The 18192-nt window shown below is 37.8% G+C and overlaps 1 long non-coding RNA gene across 1 annotated transcript in view; it reads left to right on the top strand.

Moving 5' to 3' along the window:
- Positions 1-18192, top strand: part of LOC141580846 (uncharacterized) — a 181817-nt gene that overhangs the window by 25554 nt on the left and 138071 nt on the right. The window contains exon 3 of the long non-coding RNA XR_012513226.1: positions 15543-15694. This is a non-coding gene — a long non-coding RNA (uncharacterized LOC141580846). The remainder of the gene's footprint in view (positions 1-15542; positions 15695-18192) is intronic.

Below are 18192 nucleotides of genomic sequence, written 5' to 3'. Positions count from 1 at the left end.
TATACTGTCTGGAATCTCAGGGATAGAAACCTATGTTCCCTTTATTGTTCTGCCATTAATGTGATTCATTGTTCTCAGTTTTTATGCCTCTCAATTCAAACTTACTTTTGAAAGAATCTGATTAACTCTTCTTGTGTCTACTTCAGTCCCAAAAAGTATTATCTGAGAAATTATCAGTAAGATAGCACAAACATAGCTATTGGTACCTGCTCCTTAGGTGGAGGGAGGGTATATAATTTTCAGAGAAGAATTGTGAGCTGAATGGACAATTTAAAAAAATTATCTTGTATAGTTTTCTTCTTAGATGTTCAAAAGAGATGTGCTCTTCTTTTCACACTGTGATTCCAAACTCATTTATCATGATTCAACCCTCCTACATTAAAATACAGACACATAGCTCCTCCCCAATGAAAGGCAGTAAGAGGTCATTCATTTACCATACCTAGAAGAGATGTCGTTGAATAATTTTTCCTGGAGTCTATAATTTCTAGGTGATGTTCATTTTTCCTTAATCTACTTCCAGCTGTTTCATTATTTTGTAGTCCATGAACTGGTTAATTTGATAACACACATTTCATACATTTCTGGTGTATTTGTGAAGTGAGTTTCTTCTGTCTGCTATAATGAATTTAATTCCTTCTACTAAGTAATAAAAAAACAAATATAATGTTATCCACAAGAACCTTTATAAAATTTGACTTTTGAGGCTTTTGTGAAACTCTAAAAAATGTTATCTATTCATTTATATTTTAATTTACTTATCAAGTCTATAAAAATAGTTCATATAGTCTAACCTTGAGAAATATTTATATTAGCTCACTAAACAATAAAACACTATTTTAAATAGATTCCCTGCCTTTCCTCATCTCCACCCTACCCCACGAAATATTTCAAGGATAAAATAAATTAGAACAAATGGAACAGGTAGAGAAAAAAATAGAAACTGATTGGTTGCTGAGAAGCTAAGCAATAATAATTGAGAGAGACTATTACCTGAAGAAAGGTAATTATTAATTTTTTGAAAAAATCAAATCAACCCCTGTCAATTTGAAAGAGTTCTAAAGGAAGCAATTCTACAATATCCCCTAGTTACTAGCTGCTAGAAAATATTTTCTCTTCCCAGTGTTTTAGCTGACTTAAATATGCAATAGAAATAGTTTTGCCTCCATGGGTCTTGACAAGGAACACAAAATGTTTTTCTTGGCTGTATATTAAACTGCCTGAAACCTGTTAATCTCTTGAAATAATCTGATAGGAAAAATTTGAGGGTTTTACATGACTTAAAGACAGGCCTCATGCACACATATAGTCCCCTTCATCTCTGAAAAATTTGGACAGGCTCTACCTGCTTCCAGGTTTCAAAAGTACAGACTCAATTTTAAGAAAGAATATTTGCTATTCCAGATATTTTTGAAAATTCTTAGGCAGGGTTGAAAAATAGACCTTTAACAAGCTTATCTTGAAAACAATTTACAGTAAGATCATAGAAACATAATGTCTTTAAAACCTTAATGAGTATGTTCCATTTCCAGTAAGAACATAGAAAGCAATAAAATATGGTTGTTCTTTCCGTAACTAGAAAACATTGGGTAAACTAAATCATTATTTTTTTTTGCTAAAGCTTTCTAAGAGCTATAGATGAAAAGTTCAAAATGAACTGAATTTCAGAGAAGAATGAGGCCTTGTTAAATCATAGAACAAGCATTTGCTCACATATAGGGGGTGGCCACAGCCTTGTTTGTTACAGAAGGGCAGAAAAACAATTTTATCAAAGGCAGGGAGGCTTTATTAGCACAAAGAAAGCACAGTTGAATTTTTCATGAACATGTGGTTTATCATGAGGAATTAAAATATGAAATACCCCAAATGCAAAATTAATCATCCCAGCTTTCCAGGTCTCCCACAGAGCATATTTTGTTAAATGAACCATGACTGCCTAGGGAGGGAGCTAAGAAGTGGAGGGAGATATAGTGGTACTTAGATCCCAGAGTCTCAAAGTGTGCTTTGAAAATACTATTAAAATACATTAGTAAGTTTAGAAGAAAAGATATATGAAATGTTCAATACTGTGGAATTGTTCAGGAAAAAATGACATTTATAAAAACTAAATAATTATAAAACTGAAATTTTCAAATTTTGAAGTACAAAGTTTATTGGAATTCAATAAAGATTATGCAACCTTCTATAGAAGGATATTACACAGCAAAAGAAAGGATTAGTGAATTGAAACTATCTAAACTGAGTCAAAAGAGGAAAAATAATAAATAGAACCAAGACCCATGAGGTAATATATCTAGATTAACACTGGAATCCTAGGAGAAGAGATAAAGAATTGAAAAAAAGAAATAGACAAGAGGCAATGATTGACTTTTTTTTTTAAACAAAGTTAATACTAGTATCAATCTGCAGAACCCAAAGGCCCAGTGAACTTAAAGCAGGACAATTACAGTGAAAACCATATCTAGGCATGTCAGAGTCAAGCTGTTGAAAAACAAAATTTTAAAAGTTAACAGAAAATGTTAAAAGCAGTCAGAGAATAAAGTCTCATTGCTAAATTCAAGTGAAAAATGTTAAAAATAAAAGCTGACTTCTTCTCATAAAAAAATGGAAATCAAAAAACACAATGGGGTGCCATTTTTAATGTGCTAAAGAAAGTAACTATCAACTTAGATTCTGATATTCAGCAGAATTATTCTTTGAAACTACAGATAAAACACAAGCTGAGCGAATTTCTTACAGAATGCCCACAGTACTAAAGAAAACTCTTCAGGTTAAAGGTAAATGATGATGGAAGTCCATATCTTCAGTGAGAAATGAAGAGCACCAGAAGTAGCAAATATGTTGATAAATGTAAAGTGTGTGTGTGGGGGGGTGGGTGTGGGTGTGGATGTGTATGTTTTTTTTTAAAAGACTATTACTGACTGTCGGAAGCAAAAATAATAAGGTTTATGCTAGATATAGAAATTAAATATGAAATAGGACAAACAAAAGGAGTAAATAAAATTTTTTCGTTGTTGTTTTTTGAGACAGAGTCTAGCTGTCACCCAGGCTGGAGTGCAGAGGTGCCTGCCATCTTGGCTCATCCTCTGCTTCCCAGGTTCAAGCAACTCTCTTGCCTCAGCCTCCTGAGTAGCTGGGATTACAGGTGCCTACCACCATGCCTGGTTAATTTTTCTATTTTTAGTAGAGCGGGGTTTCACCATGTTGGCTAGGCTGGTCTTAAACAACTGACCTCAAGTGATCTGCCTACCTTGGCCTCCCAAAGTGCTGAGATTATAGGTGAGAGCCACCGAACTCGGTCTGTGATAAAGTTTTTACAGTGGATAATAATAAACGAAGGAGACACACTTTAGTCACTAAAGAACCATCAAAAATGTAAAAAAAAAAGAAGAAAAAAATTGAAAACTATAAAATACTTGTTTAATGTACAAGAAGTCAGGAAAGGAAGACTAAATAAGATAAGGAGCAGATGAGACAAACAAAACAAATAGCATGGTAAGCTTAAACCCAATCATGGAATCCTGTGAAATAGAAAATTGAAGCCCAATCCAAATATATATCAATATAGTGTTTTCTGCTTTGAGTATCAAGGTCAGTAATAGGTAGTCACTGCTTCTCCATCCACGTTTTCACAACTGTATTTTATTCTTTGAGCACATTTGTAATAGCATATTTCTTCTGCCAATATCCCCTCCCCTTACTGTTACCATTTGAATGGAAAAATTGACAACTGATACATTGCCAAGAAAAACTCAATGACTATACTAAATAGCCTTCCAGATAAGACACATTCTCATCCTTAAATTTGAGAGAATAGATGTGTAAGATTTTGATTTACTCCAGTCCTAAGTACAAAAAATTATTTATGTATTCACTTAATTAGAGACAAGGTCTTGCTCTGTCATCCTCTCTGAAGTACAGCAGTGTGATCTTGGCTCACTGGAGAATGATCCTCCAGGGCTAAGGCAATCCTCCTATTTCAGCCTCTTTAGTAGCTGGGAATACAGGCACATGCCATCACACTGAGCTATTTTTAAATTTTTTTGTAGAGATAGGGTATTAGTATGTTTCTAGGCTGTTCTCAAACTCCTGGTCTTAAGTGATCTTCCTGCCTCAACCTCTTAAAATGGAAAATTTCATTTTGACCATTGAAATGTTTCTACAAATAAGGTTTGCACAGACCAAATGTTCAGTTTCAAATTATAAGTTATGTTTCCAAGAAGGAAGCATGAAAAATAAATGCTGTGTTTGTAAGAGGAACACTAACTACCAATTAATTTTCTTCTGATAATAAAGTAGAAGGTGGAATAAATTTCGGTTAAGGATACATATAATTTTCATCTTCATCTAATATTTATAAAACATTAGTAAGTTTTTATTATTCAGGTTGATCCTGATTATTTACAGTAGCAAAACAAAGGGTACGTAAATAACTGTTAATCAAATGTCAAATAGAAGACAATCGAGGTTTCTTTCCTGATCAAATATATTGTAGTCTAAAATAATTTTACTTTTTCTGCCTTTTAGATCTTGCTTGCTCATATTCAGTTGTATGTGAACTAGAAATAAACCTTATGCCTAACACACTGAAGTTTTGGGAGCTATTTGCTTGAATAGTTAGTTCACTCTAATGTGAGAGTAGACAATTACATATTTTTAAAATACTAGTGTAGCAACTTGAATATGAATTAATCATTTTCGTAAGTCAAACAGCTTTTGAAGGAGAGTGTCATCTGTGCCCTTATAAAAGTAATGAGTGAGAGTAACAAAGAAGTTATGTCCAGCTTTTGATGAGTAGTTTGTTTCTCTACAAAATAATAATTGAAGTAATTGAAATATCAGAGCTCCAGAGTAGGGTAGGAGCAAAAGAGATCTAATTTAATAAGAGAACAAACAAAAGTAAAAGCAGCACATTTTAGGCATATTAATTGGATTTACTATGATAGTTTTAAATAAATGGACAGCGGTAGTCTGTAAAAGGCTCAAATCTCACTGCTTGAAAAGCCCATTATTATTGTAGCCAGGTGAATTCTTGAAATGTGCTCTGCTTCAATGCCTACTCCATCTTCCCTTCCTAAGAGGGCGAATTAAAATAAGTAAACCGAAAGTTGACTCCTATGAATACCTAGCGTGATCAATGCAGGACTTTTGGTGAAACAGGATAAAAATCAAAAGCTTTGCCATGTGTTCATGGAGGGTGAGGCATGCGGGCAGGGCAGAAGCAGGGTAGTTGTGTGTTGTTGTTGTTGTTGTCTTCTGAAGAACTGGGTCCAAACTCAACTAACAAATATTCTTTACTAAATCTCACTTTAAGCAGTCTATCTCAAAACAAGCAAAAAAAAAAAAAAAAAAAGAACCACTTGTTTTGAGATATATTCACTTTGCCAGTAACTAATATGCCTGCGTTCTTACACAAAAGAACCTGTGGGGACAAAAATCTACTCTTGCAGAAAGGTCTGAGTTTCACCCACAGAAAGGAGTAAAATGATTGACATAGAGTCTTGAGGAAGATGTCCGTCATGGGCAAGTCTTCATGTTGGATGTAAGCGTGGAGAGGAACGCAGGTGACAGCAGATAAGGGCCAGTGACAGAGAAAGTAAAACTAATTCCTTACCACTTTTCAGGTAACAAAGATCACCCAAGGAGAAATGAAGTGAAACCCAGAAATACCCATGTCATATGATTTTAGTCTCTTAAAGAGAAAACTTTGTTGTCCTAAGAAGTACTGTTTTTGAAACAGTGTACTTTCTCTCTTCTTGACTTTATTTTTTTGGAGATGGAGTCTTATTCTGTCACCCAGGCTGGAGTGCAGTGGCGCCATCTTGGCTCATGGCAACCTCTGCCTCCCAGGTTCAAGTGATCGTCTGCCTCAGCTTCCTGATTAGCTGTTACTACACGTGCACGCCAGCCACCATGCCTGGCTAATTTTTTGTATTTTAGTAGAGACGGGGTTTAACTGTGTTGTCCAGGCTGGTCTTGAATTCCTGAGCTCAGGCAGTCTGCCCACCTCGGCCTCCCAAAGTGCTAACATTATAGGTGTGAGCCACTGCTCCTGGCTTCTTCACTTTTAATACACTGATATCAATGTCCTAAATGGTAACAAAAATGGCCTAAATGATGCCTCTCAAATTTGCAGACTTCATGATTATCCATCCATTTATTTTCCTGTAAAAACTTTTTATTTAAAAAAATTTTTTGTAGCGATGGGGTCTAGTTAGATTGCCAGAACTGGTCTTGAACTCCTGGCCTCAAGCAATCCTCCATCCGCAGCCTCCCAGAGTGTCGGAAGCCACCATGCCTGGCCTGTAAAAACTTTTTGTATGCTAGGCCGTGGGAATACAGAAGTGAATATGGCACTGACCTCAAGCAGCTTGCAGGTAGCAGTCATGCAAAAATCAGTAGCACAAACCGAGCAGGGCACTGTTGATTTGCAGAATACACAGGATAGAGAGAGGGGCTCATTCCTCCTGGGTTGGCAGTGAGGACACTGGAAAAAATTTTACCTTCACAAAATCCTGTTTTGTTATTTTGTCTTTGGCATCTAATTCTAGCTGCCTACTAATATGAGAGCGCTTTCTGGAAGCCATATTACTATTAAAGATATTCTAGGTACAATAAGTTGTAAAATACCATATTCTATGAACAGTGTTTAGGTCTCTGGGGGTTTTTGAGATAATTGCTGCAGTTTCCCCCAAAATTCATATACCAACAAATACTATGGCTGGCTAATTCCTCAAGCCCTCTGGATTTTATTCAGTGTTATAGTCATAAGTGAGCAAGGCAGCTTTGCACAAAGCCACTCAGTTGCGAGGACTCAGAATATCTGCTAAGGGCCCTGCCCAGAGCATGCTCAAATGTGCCAGTTGTAGCCAGAAGGGAGATTTTTTTCAATGCACTGACTTTTATCACAGATACAGCTTTCTCCTGGCCATCAAAAAAACTGGGAAAGAAAAGGAGAACGACAGAAACAGACAATGCATATACACCTCAGTTTTAAACCCCACCGTGTCCATGTAAATGCACCTTTGTGATCTCTCACAGTGCTACAGAGGGAAAAGCGTCATTTAAGCAGAAATATAATTTGAAAATGACAGAGATTAAGTAAATGGCAAGGGCAAAACTAGAATTGAAAGCAGGGAAGTCTGACTGTAAGCCTCTTCCCAGGACCATGGCACCATATCGTCTCCAATGCAGCGGTGAAATCCGCAGGTGAAGAGATCACGACTGCAGTGAATCTGTGAAATCTGATGATAGATAAATTGTCCTTTGTCAATCCCATCACCAAAGTTTCTGTGTATTCATCTAAAAAACAAAAATCTCTGCTGAATAGACTTTATTCCAGTGGCACATATTTTTCATAATAAAACCAAAGGACCATGTGTGAATATATAAAAATCAATACCATTTTGAGTGTCTGAAGCCAATATACCTTTGTCGTCTAATGAGGGGCAGTGTGTTGCTTTATGCTTTCAGATTTAGATAAGGATTGGAAAGATTAAGCACCTTGTTCAAGATTATATAGCTACCGATAGCTACTAAACAACAGAACCCATAAGATGTTAGATTTCAAAGTGTTTTCTTTCCATTATTTTATACTCTCTCACTACAGCAAAAACTCTACAAATCCATACTTAATGGCAGTTATCAAAAACAATAGAAGTGCTAATGGCAAGTAAATTTGTAAGTTGTTTGAATAACCCTTTAATTTTTCTTTTTTAAGAATGATTTTTAGTTTATCACAAAGGGAATGTTGGTATTATGTTGTTTTAATCACCAACTTAGGTGGAAACCACAGATTCAAAGCTCACAAAGCACTTTCAAAGGTTAAGAGTCTGGGATTCAGAGAGATAAAGGAAAGGGACACTTTGATCCATGAAGCAGCTTATTCACATTCAAGGACATTTGGTAGGAACGATTGTTTCCTGTGTTTACTGATGAGGTAGTCTGTCAAGTAAAAGGATGTGAGCTTCCCTTGCACCTGGTTGTTCTCTGGCTTGCAGCCCGCTTGGAAGTCCTCTTCAGGTTGAAGCAGGAAAATAAATCTTGCGCATAAATCAATCTGTGGACCCTGCTGATCAGTTTTTGCCTTTGGGCTCTCACATAACATTAGGGAAACTGAAGCGGTTCAATAACATCCATCCTTTTCAAATAATTTAGATCCCTTTAAGCTAATATACAAGGATTTCTTCAAGCCAGTTCCATTCAGTGGGACCCAAGAACCGAGGATGAGAGTGTTGGGTACATCTTTTCTCATGGACCAAGGCAGGTGGGGCAGACAGGGACTTTTACATCACAAATTCACCCTGCCACCCTGTTATACAGACGATGTGGAGAGTCAATGTAAGGTTGATTTAAATGCCAGATTAATTTTTCTTCTGATCTATCTAAAAATGCCACAAAAATTTGTATGAGATCATATAAAACAGAGAAAGGGAGTGCACAAGCTGTTCCTATGTTGATGTTTAAAGCTATCTTATTTATTCTAAGGTGATATTTGTGTAATCCTTACATAATTATAGTGGTATGGTTACTTTAAATGAAGATCATGTGCAGCAGTAAATGGAAAAATATGACTACATATACTACTTTTTGCCTTTTTTATTCATTGAGAAAATTTGTGCTAAATTTGTCTATCTCTATTTCTTTTTATAAAGGTAGCATTATTATGATCTATTACTGTATTAATGAGGGACATTTTGTTCAGGAGTAGAACTGCATTGTACATCTTTTATTTTGCTTATGCAAATTTCAAGAAAAGTAATTTGATGTTTTCGCATTCTTACTATTTATGAAAAAGCAATAATTTAGGCAGCTATGAATATGTATGAATAAAAGTATTTTTTCTTTCTGAAAAATAGAATGGCTACATGACTGTTTGTTTCAAGGTCCTTCATTGCATTTTTTTTTTTTTCTTTTTTGAGAGAGTCTTGCTCTGTCACCCAGACCAGAGTCCAGTGGCATGGTGTCAGCTCACTGCGACCTCCACCCCCTGGGTTCAAGTGATTCTCTGCCTCAGCCTCCTGAGTAGCTGGGATTACAGGCACCCGCCACGACGCCTGGCTAGTTTTTTTTGTATTTTTAGTAGAGATGTGGTTTCACCATCTTGGCCAGGCTCGTCCTGAACTCCTGATCTCAAGATCCACCTGCCTTGGCCTCCCAAAGTGCTGGTATTACAGGCATGAACCACCACACCCGGCCCATTGCATTGTTTATTTTCTTACTAAAACATAAGTTTTTAGATTACAGTTTAATCGTTTGTTAACTACTTGAGCAACAGATCATGAAAATAGTTTAAATTTATACTTTTATATCCTAAAATAAAGAGGTGAACAAGTAGAGTTGTGCTAAGAGAAGACTGGTTTTTACTTGTTCTCTTGTTCTTCTGCTTCTCCTGCCCAGCAGGGCAGTCTCATTTAGTCTCGGACAATAAATAAAAGTCTTATGCATCAAATGAAAGGAGACTGGAATAGATCAGCATAAGTGAAACCTCACCAATAAGGAGTGTTTTCTGTGCAGCAGCTTGAGGGAGAATTCAGAATCTCAAATACTCATATTTATTGTTCATCTTTTTTGGGTTGGTGAGAACAGCCTCCCTCTTGACCCCTTAGGAAGTAGTGGCATCTGTCTGTGAAATGGTGGTCATGGTAAGAGGGCAGAGGAATGTGAACTTAAATCATGAGGCATCTCTCAGTCAAATCCAATAGGTACCCAGCAAGGTTCTCCCAAGATCTGCTAGTTTACAGTATGTAATAGGATGGAAGAAACATAGGCATTGCTGACTTTATCTTTTAAACGTTTGGTTTGAATGCAAACGAATTTTCCATCAACTTGTAACAAAACAATAAATTTAGTTGGTTCATAAATTACCTGAAATTATGTAGAAAAAGTATATTAGAAACTCAGTCTATCACAGGTAACATGGGAGCATTTAAAAAAAATTTTTTTTTAACTTTTTAATCTATTTAGAGTCAGGATCTTTCTCTGACTCCCAGGCTGAAGTGCAGTGGCATGATCATAGTTTACTACATCCTCAAACTCTGGGCTTAAGGAATTCTCCCACTTCAGCCTCCTGAGTAGCTGGGACTATAGGTATGTGCCACCATGCCCAGCTAATTTTTTAATTTTTTTTTGTAGTGATGTGGTCTCTCTTTGTTGCTCAGTCTGGTCTCAAACCCCTGGCCTCAAACGATCCTCCTGTCTCATTCTCCCGAAGCGTAGAGATTACAAGCATGAGCTACTAGGCCTAGCTAGAGAGCATTTTTTTTCAATACAGAAGGGCTGTCTCCCGCCTGCCTCTAATGATAACTCTTCTGGCCCGAGGCAAGGACTCCAGCAGGATGAGAAGCAAAGATAAACTCCTCAGGGAGTCAAAGGGTAAAAAGTTGTATGAACACCTGCAGTCATGGCTTGTCCTGGACAGCCTCATAGATAGATCATTTCTTTACTCATAAAGTCCTAGGGCACTTTTGCTTTCTTTTTTGTTAGAAGTTGTAGCACTTAAAGCCATAACACAGAGGATCGGAGAACTGTCTTTGGGACCAGATTGTCTGATGTTTTATCCTATTGCTTAATATTTGTATAATCTGGGGCAAGTTTCTTCATTTTATGCCTCAGGTTCTACATCTATAAAATAGAAATAATTACAACACCCATTTCATCAGATTCTAGTGATTATTGAGTCAATACCTGTAAAATGCCTGAAATATTGTTTGGCATATTGTTAGGGTTTAGCACGTGTTATCACCTTTTCATCTCACTATTTCAGTGAATACCAAAACAAATATTGATCTCTACATTTTTCATTAAGACACAGTAGATAAAAAGGTTACACACAGATTCTTAAAGGTAAATTCTCACTAATCTCTTAAATAGCAAAAAAAAAAAAATTAAAATTTGGGCTAGAGTACTGTCAAATTTAGTAAGGTAAATGACAGCGCCTTATTGCGCCTTGGGTCAGGAGAAAGAGGGAAAGCAGATAGGGCAAGACTGGGATCATTCCTGGAAACAGAGAATCAGTGACAGAGGTTCAAAATGAGGAATGGCTAGATAAAGGCTTGGATTTTCTTATAGCTTATCACCACCTCACTGCCAGAGCACACTTTCCTTGGACCAGTGCTAGAGTGGGATGAGAAATGAGAGCATTAGGTGCTCAGATCTAAGGGAAAGTAAGGCCAGAATGAAGTGGAAGAATAAATCATCACATATTTAAAGGCAAATGGAGGTGGAGAAGTAAGAAGAGAGCACCGTCAAGGAATTTGAACCATGGGTGTGCTGATGAGTGAAGCGAGCAACCCTACGGCTGTCAGCTATTCAGGCTGGCCTTGCTTCCATGTGAGTTGTGCCTAAAATTTTTTAAAGTTTTGGGAATTATTATTCCTGACATAAAATTTTGGAAATGAGTATTCTGAAAATGATACCTTGCAAAACACATCGCAATATAAAATGAGTTACATGATAAACTTCAGGACAACAGAGACTGCAAAAGTCATTGTGAAGCTGAATGGTCAAAAACGTTCTTACGGAGTGATGGTAAACTAGGTTTTAGGTGAAGGAATTCTAGATGTGCGAAACAGACCCCACAGGTGGGATTTTCATGCTCTATTTGGGAGGTTTGAAAATGGTGAATCTCGAATGAAAATTCCAAATTGGTAGTTTTTAAAGACGAGGTTGGAAAGTAGATTGAGGTGACATTGAAGAGACCTTTGCATGCCAACATGAAGGTTTCAAAAAGCAATGTGTGTACAGTGGAAAACTGACAAAACTGCAGAAATTATAAATTTCTCTCATTCTGAAAGAGAATATCACTTCTCATTGTAATAAAATGACTACATCAGATGCAGGAGATGCTAGAAACAGATGTGCATTTGTCCGTTTTCATGCTGCTGGTAAAGACATACCTGCCACTGGGTGACTTATAAACGAAAAGAGGTTTAATGGACTCAGTTCCACATGGCTGGGGAGGCCTCACAATCATGGTGGATAGCTAAAGGCACATCTCACATGGCCGCAGACAAGAGAAAATGACAGCCAAGCAAAAGGGCTTCCCCTTATAAAACCATCAGATTTCGGGAGACGTATTCGTTACCACGAGAATAGTATGGGGGAACTTGCCCCCATGATTCACTTATCTCCCAGCAGGTCCCTCCTACAACACGTGAGAATTATGGGAGCTACAACTGAACATGAGATTTGAGTGAGGACACAGCCAAAACATATCAGCCTGCAATGAGGAAGCAATCAGAAAGCTTCTACTGGAATGCTAACAGCAAAATGAAGAAGAGTCAATACAACATGTCATAAAAATATAGAATGAAGAAGTCATTAACCTCATCTGAGCAGCAGTGGAGTACCGTAGTTACAATCTCAGGATTTGAAGTCAGGAGCAATCAAGGTTCAGTCCCTCGCCATGCTGCTCACTTGTCCTGTGTCTTTGGTCAGTTTATTTAAATCTCTGTAAAATCATCTGTAAAATGAGAATAAAAATTCACACCTTTCAGTTTTCTCTCTTGTAAGGATTAAACAATGTAATGCATACAAATAATTTACCATCGTTTTATCATAGTAAATTACTCAATATTTATCATCGCATCATTATACTTTACATAAAATAATTACCTATCATACATTGTCCCTTTTTCTCTAGAATGTAAGATCCCTAAGACCAGGGACTTCTGTCTACTTTTGTCATTGATGTATCCCTGGTACCTAGAATAGTCAGGCATATAAAAAAGATGCTCAATAAATAATGTGTTGAACAAATTATTGTTATTATTTTTGCAATGAGAACTGGAAAAATAACAAGGCTTTGGTCAAAATAGAGAAGTCAAAAGTGAAACTGCTTTGAAGGCCAGATGATGAGACATATTTTTAGATCATTAATGTTGAGCTCCCTTTAAGGTGTTACCTTCCAGCAAACATCATCCATTGACTTAAACACATTATGCCAGTTCACTGGAACCAATCAGCAAACCTGCCATCCCCACTAAAATGAAGACCTAGAGTGTAGTGAAGAATATGCTTACCAGCTCTCAGTTGAAAGGAAAGAGTTCCCTCAGTGTAGGGTAGCAGTATTTGATAATAATTGAAACACCCAGAAGAGGAATTCCAAGGAGCCTTCAATTCATAGAAGCTGGAAATGAAACTGATCTGTTTCCAAAGACTATGTGGCCTTCTCTGTTGTTCACAATATACAAAACCTGTTTTTTGGTTTCAATATCAAGATTTTTGTTTAAAATTATTTTTATGGCATTGTTGTTAAAATTAGTTGGTTGTCATCACCTCACCCATTCCTTTCTAAATTGGTTCATTTTATTTTAATTAATGTTGGTTGGCAATTAGTGTGGACAAATAGAACTTTAAAAAGTTTACAATAACTTAGGGCTGCTGAATAGAAATAGGGGACAGAGTTGAGAAGAGAGAACATTTTCACACAGTGATAGGATTGAGTATATGAGAAGCAAATCAGAACAGTATTCCAGCAATAAATATGTTAGTAGGAAAATAGTACTTGTGAGTTAAATAACTGGAAAATAATTATATAAATGTCAGCAAGTAAAATTTATTATATAGTGAGTAATATAACTAAATTGGAATAGCCATTTATATAATCAACTGTGGGAGAACAAACCTAAAATGGAAAAATTTACTGAGAACAAATAGTCACTTTGAGGTTAAAGATACTGCCTCAACATTTCCGAATGAAATAACACCTTTTTTGTGGATACTGATGTTACATAATACTAAGTAATTTAGTATCTATGTTCATAGTCTTAGAGTGCCATAAACCTTATTGGGAAAGGCAGGTTAAATTGGACATTTCACAGAGATTTAATGTTTGAAAAACAAGCTATGGCAAACGAAAAAAAAAAAAAAGGATAAACAAGATCTAAGTGTTTGGTAAATCACTGTCAGAGCTACAATTGGACCAAGATAGCAGGTGTAGAAATGAGAGGCCCCGAGGAGGCAGGGGAAGTTGAAGATGAATGTTACCTTTAATGGAAAACAACTTGGACAGAATGCTCTTAAGCACTCAGGTTTCTTTATTGCAACTTCCCTTGTCTTATTTTCCTTCACCACCTTGAGAGTGATGCTCCAGATCTCTGGAGCTCAGCACTGGAGTGAGCCACACAGAGTCTCATTTCAAGATGCTCTGCTATATTTTTGCACGCTTCAACCTAAGAGAAGGCCATTAAATTGGAACAGTTTATTGTGCCAGGGCAGAAAGCAGAGTCACTGAGCTGATAGACGCTACCCTCGTCTCTGCGAAGCCCAGCTTCATCACAGCCACCTTTATTTGCATCTTGCAGGCACTCTTACGGGATTTGCTAGTGTGAGAGGGAGGCTAAAACAGGTAGACTTTGCCCAAAGAAGCCCAGTTGAAATATACTTTGTTGCAGGGGAGATTGTAACTCCTGGTGGCTTTCTTTGATTTGGGCATGGTATTTCTTTTATTTCAGTTTATCTTCCACAGATTTTACAAAATACTTTTCCCCAGAGACAAGAATGTTTCAGTTTCACCATGTGGAAACTTTCCTGCTTGAAAACTGATAGATGTTTATAAGAAAGGCATATGTCTTTCATAAAATGAATTCCAGGGTGATCAAGTTTTCACCTGTGCAAGTCCTCACTGGGAAATAAATGTGACTCTAAATGTTTGATTTTAGGCCTAAAACAACATATATGTAATCTAGTCATTGCTAAATATTTTGACATAAGTGGAATACATTACATTATAATGTTTTAAATGTCCCAGATGGAATGTATGAACCTTGATTAAATGCAGTTTGATTTTTAAGCCCTACAGGCTATTACACAAGTGTGAAAAATTCTTACCCATTTCGCTGATTAATTAATTATTCTGGGCACGTGAGGGATATAGGAATATTTGTCAGAATTTCTGCCTGTAAAAGTTTTCAGTTGAGGTGAAGAAGTAATACTTGTAATGAAAGCAAACTCTGCAAATGTAGTCTATGAGATGAAGCACCAGATTTGTTCTCCACTTCAAAAGAGGAAGCACCTGAGAAATCAACAAATTCAACTTCTTTGTTTTATGGAATGTAAAAGTTAGTCCCAAAGAAACATAGAAACCAACTCAAACCAGTGTTCCCTGACTCCAGGTTGAAGACTCTGGACTCCAGTCTCACTCTTGCATTGCTGTAACAGCAGCAGGTGTGAAGCTGGTTGACTGTGTCACTGGATCCTGGTTACCACTTTAGCTGAGTCCATGAGACAGATTACCCACACACAAGTTATATGAAGTGGATTTATTACTGACAGATAGGTAGCAGGGAGCGAGAGAATATGAGGTTCCACTGTGAGACAGTTCCCCAGCTCAAGAAAGCTGCCTAGGATAGATGGGGTGTCTTCTGTACATGCTCTGCTTGCACCACAGCTGAGGCATCTCACAAAGCAGCCTGCCCTGGGTTTTGTACCCCGGAGCAACAGGACACCCTGGGCTAAAGCATGCAAGGAAATCCTGTTTTCGGGAGTGAGAGGCCGGAAGAGAGCCCTGGCTGTTCCAACCAGCTCCTCTCTTTTCACAGGACGCTGCATTTGCAGCACATTCTACAGTTATTCTGGAGAACTACAAGTGAGAAACAGGGCAGAACTGGATCAGCCCAAGGCCACCTGGGGAACTGTCCTGCAGATAGAAGGATGAAAGCCAGTCCTTGATCCATGACAGCTGAGGTGCCAGGTAAGTTGAGTTCTTGTGGTTAGCCACAGACAAAAGTTATGTATTTATACCACTCGGGGAGGCGGGGTGAGGAGGACAGTCCAAAAGGCCAGTACTGGCAACAGGAAGGAGGAGGATACCCCTGGCACCCTCCTATAGTAAGTCCTAGAAAGGAGAAAGAAAGCAAAAAGAGAATAAATGTGTATTGCATGTCCACTGCATCCTAAACCTACTGATTGGTGATTTATATGCAGCAATGAATATTTGCCGAAAGAAAGAATTACTTCATTTATTTCTCAGAACAACCTCACAAGGTATGTTTATTCCTAGCTTCAAAAAGGACATTAAGGATTACTCGCTCAGTCAGCAAATGTTCACTCATAGCCTAGTGGGTTCCAGGTCTTGTGTTTGATACAGGGCTACAAAGATGGCCCAAATTCCTACTCTCTTAGAAAAGCAGACATATTGAAAATTGAGCTCCAGAATTTATATATATACTCTACCTCGGAGTTGTAATTACCATGAACTCAGAGTAGTTATAAAATATTTTGAAGATCACAAAGCTTAAAAATGGAAAAGTTAGCTTTCCAAACCAGAGCTTTTTAAAAGTACTTTGAAGTCCCTACCTTTTCTGTTACAACTCACAGCTTGCTGTTTGAGAGTGCAGCAGAGAAAATGTTGTCATCTAGGTAGAATGTATTTGAATGAGGAAACCCAGGTAAGAACAGGAGCCCACTCTCAAGCACAATGGAAAAAGCTAAGGAGACAGCTATTTAAATGGATTCAAACCCAAACATCTTGAGTGAGTAAGAGATTTTGCTCCCAGAGAGAAGTTTGCAAAATCAGAAGAGGCTATGAGAGGAATCATGTACTGTGTGTAACAGACCAAAAGGAATTAAAGAGAAATTAACCAAGTACAGCCAAGATCATTTTTTAAAATACAGAATTCGTGTAAAAACTCATTCTCTCTTCTCCCTTCTGTCTCATATACACTCTCACATATGTGCTACAACCCATTGGTTCAAAAATCCTTCCCCTGCCTCTCCATACCTCTAATCCCTGCAATACCTGCAGACCTGCCTGGAGGTCTCTTTGAAATCCATGGGACAGAATGGAGGAATGAGGATGTATCTAATTTCAAAAGTCATGGCCGTGTTCCGTGCTGATATAGACTGAGGCCTTATGCTGAAATAGTCCAGAGATGCCTTTTGAGACCAGGATACTTGTGAGTATGAGAGTTGGGCATGCATGTGGAGTGTGGAAAACAGAAAACACTTATTGTGGAATCATTTTTGACCCTTTGGTTTAAGTTGTGATTTAAGCAAAACACCAATAGGTAGCCTGTTGGTGTTTACCATTCTGAGATACATGTGCAGAACGTGCAGGTTTGTTACACAGGTATACATGTGCCATGGTGGTTTACTGCACCCATCAACCTGTCATCTACATTAGGTATTTCTCCTAATGCTGTTCCTCCCCTAGCCCCCAACCCCCTGACAGGCCCCAGTGTGTGATGTTCCCCTCCCTGTGTCCATGTGTTCTCATTGTTCATCTTCCACTTATAAGTGAAAACATGTGGTGTTTGGTTTTTTGCTCCTGTGTTAGTTTGCTGAGAATGATGGTTTCCAGCTGTATCCATGCCCATGCAAAGGACACGAATTCATCTTTTTTATGGCTGCATAGTATTCCATAGTGTATACATGCCACATTTTCTTTATCTAGTCTGTCATCGATAGGCATTTGGGTTGGTTCCAAGTCTTTGCTATTGTGAATAGTGCTGCAATAAACATACGGGTGCATGTGTTTTTATAGTAGACGGATTTCCAATCCTTTGGGTATATACCCAGTCATGGGTTCTACTATAATCCCATTACTGGTGATTACCATTCTTAAGTGAGTCAGCCTTTGGAAACTTGAGGAAAACTTGAGGCTTGTGAACTTGTGTTGGGTATGTAAATGTAAGAATCTCAGTGTTTATATCTAAAACAACTGTAATGAAAAAGTAGAATTGTCCTCAGAACAGTTGATATGAATTGGCTATATCCCCATTCAAATCTCAACTTGAATTATATTTCCCAGAATTCCCACATGTTGTGGGAGGGACCCAGGGGGAGGTAACTGAATCATAGGGGCCAGCCTTTCCCATGCTATTCCTGTTATAGTGAAGATCTAATGGGTAATCTGGGGTTTCTGCTTTTGCTTCTTCCTCATTTTCTATTGCTGCCTTGACTTAAGCCTGTAATCCATCACTTTAGGATGCCAAGGTGGGCGGCTCACGAAGGCAGGGGTTTGAGACAAGCTTGACCAACGTGGTGAAACCCCATCTCTACTAAAAATACAAAAATTAGCCAGGCATGGTGGCACATGCCTATAATCCCAGCTACTCAGGAGGCTGAGGAAGGAGAATCGCTTGAACCTGGGAGGCCGAGATTGCAGTGAGCAGAGATTGCACCACTGCACTTTATAGCCTGGGTGACAGAGGGAGACTCCATTTCAAAAAAAAAAGAAGTGCCTTTCTC

The sequence above is a fragment of the Saimiri boliviensis genome, chromosome 13, assembly GCF_048565385.1.
Source record: "Saimiri boliviensis isolate mSaiBol1 chromosome 13, mSaiBol1.pri, whole genome shotgun sequence".
NCBI classification, from domain to species: domain Eukaryota; kingdom Metazoa; phylum Chordata; class Mammalia; order Primates; family Cebidae; genus Saimiri; species Saimiri boliviensis.
The sequence above is the reverse complement of the archived record's forward strand: the minus strand, read 5'-3'. Positions and strand labels throughout refer to the sequence as shown.